Source organism: Schistocerca cancellata, unplaced genomic scaffold (genome assembly GCF_023864275.1).
Source record: "Schistocerca cancellata isolate TAMUIC-IGC-003103 unplaced genomic scaffold, iqSchCanc2.1 HiC_scaffold_1007, whole genome shotgun sequence".
In the NCBI taxonomy this organism is placed as follows: Eukaryota; Metazoa; Arthropoda; class Insecta; order Orthoptera; family Acrididae; genus Schistocerca; species Schistocerca cancellata.
Genome location: NW_026047012.1, coordinates 15,001 through 20,000, shown reverse-complemented (window position 1 = coordinate 20,000; position 5,000 = coordinate 15,001). Strand labels below are relative to the sequence as shown.

At 53.2% G+C, this 5,000-nt stretch overlaps 1 non-coding gene across 1 annotated transcript in view; it reads right to left on the bottom strand.

The window, feature by feature from the left end:
- LOC126150871 (small subunit ribosomal RNA) overlaps positions 1–1,512 on the bottom strand; it is a 1,909-nt gene extending 397 nt beyond the window's left edge. Inside the window, exon 1 of the ribosomal RNA XR_007531722.1 lies at positions 1–1,512. This exon is cut by the window's left edge and continues 397 nt beyond it. This is a non-coding gene — a ribosomal RNA (small subunit ribosomal RNA).
- Between the last annotated feature and the right edge of the window lie 3,488 nt (positions 1,513–5,000).

Sequence of the window (5,000 nt, the reverse complement as noted above, 5' to 3'; positions counted from 1 at the left end):
GCTAGAAGCCGCCTGTCCCTCTAAGAAGAAAAGTAATCGCTGACAGCACGAAGGATGTCACGCGACTAGTTAGCAGGCTAGAGTCTCGTTCGTTATCGGAATTAACCAGACAAATCGCTCCACCAACTAAGAACGGCCATGCACCACCACCCACCGAATCAAGAAAGAGCTATCAATCTGTCAATCCTTCCGGTGTCCGGGCCTGGTGAGGTTTCCCGTGTTGAGTCAAATTAAGCCGCAGGCTCCACTCCTGGTGGTGCCCTTCCGTCAATTCCTTTAAGTTTCAGCTTTGCAACCATACTTCCCCCGGAACCCAAAAGCTTTGGTTTCCCGGAGGCTGCCCGCCGAGTCATCGGAGGAACTGCGGCGGATCGCTGGCTGGCATCGTTTATGGTTAGAACTAGGGCGGTATCTGATCGCCTTCGAACCTCTAACTTTCGTTCTTGATTAATGAAAACATACTTGGCAAATGCTTTCGCTTCTGTTCGTCTTGCGACGATCCAAGAATTTCACCTCTAACGTCGCAATACGAATGCCCCCGCCTGTCCCTATTAATCATTACCTCGGGTTCCGAAAACCAACAAAATAGAACCGAGGTCCTATTCCATTATTCCATGCACACAGTATTCAGGCGGGCTTGCCTGCTTTAAGCACTCTAATTTGTTCAAAGTAAACGTGCCGGCCCACCCAGACACTCAATAAAGAGCACCTTGGTAGGATTTCAACGGGGTCCGCCTCGGGACGCACGAACACGCACGAGGCGGTCGCACGCCTTCGGCTCGCCCCACCGGCAGGACGTCCCACGATACATGCCAGTTAAACACCGACGGGCGGTGAACCAACAGCGTGGGACACAAATCCAACTACGAGCTTTTTAACCGCAACAACTTTAATATACGCTATTGGAGCTGGAATTACCGCGGCTGCTGGCACCAGACTTGCCCTCCAATAGATACTCGTTAAAGGATTTAAAGTGTACTCATTCCGATTACGGGGCCTCGGATGAGTCCCGTATCGTTATTTTTCGTCACTACCTCCCCGTGCCGGGAGTGGGTAATTTGCGCGCCTGCTGCCTTCCTTGGATGTGGTAGCCGTTTCTCAGGCTCCCTCTCCGGAATCGAACCCTGATTCCCCGTTACCCGTTACAACCATGGTAGGCGCAGAACCTACCATCGACAGTTGATAAGGCAGACATTTGAAAGATGCGTCGCCGGTACGAGGACCGTGCGATCAGCCCAAAGTTATTCAGAGTCACCAAGGCAAACGGACCGGACGAGCCGACCGATTGGTTTTGATCTAATAAAAGCGTCCCTTCCATCTCTGGTCGGGACTCTGTTTGCATGTATTAGCTCTAGAATTACCACAGTTATCCAAGTAACGTGGGTACGATCTAAGGAACCATAACTGATTTAATGAGCCATTCGCGGTTTCACCTTAATGCGGCTTGTACTGAGACATGCATGGCTTAATCTTTGAGACAAGCATATGACTACTGGCAGGATCAACCAGGGAGCTGCGTCAACTAGAGCTGAGCAGCCGGCCGCCCGGGAGTGTGTCCCGGGGGCCCGCGCGAACACGCAAGCGTCCGCTCAATTATTCTGCAAACAGGAGGAGGCTGGGCTCCCCTGCACAATACACCTCGAAACCCTCTCAGGTCCCGGCGGCGCGCAGCGCCGTCCTAAGTACTTGGTCGGGTTCGAGAGAGGCGCAATCGCCCGGAGTTAGGCGAGTAGACGCTTTAGGTGCGACCACCCGTGCTCCCAACTGAGCTTGCCGCTGCCGACAGAGGCCCGGGAGCGTGCTGTCGTGGCATTGCCGGCGGGAGACAACACGCGCCACCTACGGTGACCGGCAGCTCCAACGCCAGCGCCACAGAAGGGCAAAGGCCCCACGTGGGTGCCGAAGCGAACTCTCCCAGCACAGCGCACGTGCCAACACGTCCGCACAACTGCGATACAAACCACCAGCGAGAACCGCTGGGGCGACCGAGCAGCAGACGGCGTCGCGGCGCCGAGTGCCGGGCGGCGGCGCATCCTCAACGCACACAGTCCTCAATCGGACCAGCACACTGCAGATGTCCACCGCGCTTCGCACCGGGTCCGCGAGGACCCACTTTGGCTGCACGGCGCCGCGCGCAGGGTGCCCCGGCGCGCAGCTGCGCCGCCTGCCGCGTCCGTCGGCCGGCGCGCCTGCCACTGGGCGCCCCCACCAGCCGGCTGTAGCGCGTGCGCCCACGCACCGCGCGGCCAGCACGCCGGGCGGCCCCCCCTCACCGGCCGGGGACAGTCCCACCCACCCACAGCCGCGTATCGCTTCACACCCAGATTCACATTCACGTTCGTTGGTATGGTGGGGACCGCTTCGTAGCTGTACCGATCGTTGCCCTCACAGATGTACCTCCAGCAAGATCAACCGCACCACAACGGGTTACCAGTTGTTCATTTGCGTAACGTCACCAGTAAACGTACACGTCCATCCCCGTTTGCAAAGTCAACTATTATTGCATGCCTGCCTGTCAGGTGTCAAGACACACTACATTCGCTCACATCCACGCAACAAAATGTGCCCGACTAGAGGGCACGTGGAAGGTGCCCCCGTACATATGCGATCTCCATTGCGCGACCAACTGTCAACCGGCCTCTGTAGCATGTCGCAGATGTGGAACGCGGGGCACCGTGCTATCACATTGTGTGAGAAGAGACTACTACGTCTGCATACACGCGCCACTACATGAACAGACGGCTCATGCTGATCGCCATCCACTGCGTCCATTACTCCCACACGTCTCTATGGCGTACCACACTGCAATGCAGCTGTTATGGGGAGATGACACATAGCTGTGTACACAACATTCTGAGCCGGTTGCGGTTGGACAACAATACATTAATGTAACGTGTCATATGCCAATTACAGAGCAGGGTAAGGCACAACGTGGGTTAGGTTAAGGCACAACGTGGGTTAGGTTAAGGCACAACGTGGGTTAGGTTAAGGCACAACGTGGGTTAGGTTAAGGCACAACGTGGGTTAGGTTAAGGCACAACGTGGGTTAGGTTAAGGCACAACGTGGGTTAGGTTAAGGCACAACGTGGGTTAGGTTAAGGCACAACGTGGGTTAGGTTAAGCCACAACGTGGGTTAGGTTAAGCCACAACGTGGGTTAGGTTAAGCCACAACGTGGGTTAGGTTAAGCCACAACGTGGGTTAGGTTAAGCCACAACGTGGGTTAGGTTAAGCCACAACGTGGGTTAGGTTAAGCCACAACGTGGGTTAGGTTAAGGCACAACGTGGGTTAGGTTAAGGCACAACGTGGGTTAGGTTAAGGCACAACGTGGGTTAGGTTAAGGCACAACGTGGGTTAGGTTAAGGCACAACGTGGGTTAGGTTAAGCCACAACGTGGGTTAGGTTAAGCCACAACGTGGGTTAGGTTAAGCCACAACGTGGGTTAGGTTAAGCCACAACGTGGGTTAGGTTAAGCCACAACGTGGGTTAGGTTAAGCCACAACGTGGGTTAGGTTAAGCCACAACGTGGGTTAGGTTAAGCCACAACGTGGGTTAGGTTAAGCCACAACGTGGGTTAGGTTAAGCCACAACGTGGGTTAGGTTAAGCCACAACGTGGGTTAGGTTAAGCCACAACGTGGGTTAGGTTAAGCCACAACGTGGGTTAGGTTAAGCCACAACGTGGGTTAGGTTAAGCCACAACGTGGGTTAGGTTAAGCCACAACGTGGGTTAGGTTAAGCCACAACGTGGGTTAGGTTAAGCCACAACGTGGGTTAGGTTAAGCCACAACGTGGGTTAGGTTAAGGCACAACGTGGGTTAGGTTAAGGCACAACGTGGGTTAGGTTAAGGCACAACATGGGGGTAGATTGCGGTACAAATTGCGTTACATTGCGGTGCAAATTGCGTTACATTGCGGTGCAAATTGCGTTACATTGCGGTGCAAATTGCGTTACATTGCGGTGCAAATTGCGTTACATTGCGGTGCAAATTGAGTTACATTGCGGTGCAAATTGAGTTACATTGCGGTGCAAATTGAGTTACATTGCGGTGCAAATTGAGTTACATTGCGGTGCAAATTGAGTTACATTGCGGTGCAAATTGAGTTACATTGCGGTGCAAATTGAGGTAGGTTAAGGTGCAACACAGGTTAGGTTAAGGTGACATAGGTTAGGTTAAGGTGACATAGGTTAGGTTAAGGTGACATAGGTTAGGTTAAGGTGACATAGGTTAGGTTAAGGTGACATAGGTTAGGTTAAGGTGACATAGGTTAGGTTAAGGTGACATAGGTTAGGTTAAGGTGACATAGGTTAGGTTAAGGTGACATAGGTTAGGTTAAGGTGACATAGGTTAGGTTAAGGTACAAACTGGGTTGTGTTATGGTACACATTGCGTTGTAGTACAGTACACGTTAGGTTTGGGTACGGTACACAATGTGGTATGGGATGGCGTGTTGTGGGGGGGGGGGGGGTGAGGTTCGTTGATATCGACCGTAGGACGTGGATGCCCGAGGCAGCGTCAGTGTGTCAAAGGAGTTATGTCACGTCGGGATGCGCTTTCCGCCAGTGAGAGGGGGGGGCGAGCCGTGTCTGTGGTTGCGGCAGACCTGTGTGTTTCATTCCTGCCAGTGTGTTTGTGCTGTAAGACGAGGCAGTGTGGTGATGTTGGGTGCACCCCTGTGTAGGACATGTGTGGGTGTTGGTGGCTTATCTGAGCAATTGTGGTTGTCGGACGAGTGGGATATTCTGTTTTATGATTGGACCTCCTGGCCTGGTTATCATAGTCTGGTTGGTGTACTGTGGCGGATAGGATGCACCGGACGTTGGTCCATGCCGGTGCTTAATTATTGTATCTGTGTTTGTTACAGGCAGAGAGTAGTGTGTGATAGAGTGTGTGGGTGATAGAGTGTGCGGGTGACGTGTGGTTCGTTTTGTTTGCACAGACGTTCAGCATGTATAGGGGCATTTGCGTATTTGATCTATCTATGTGGGCCTGCATAGTTT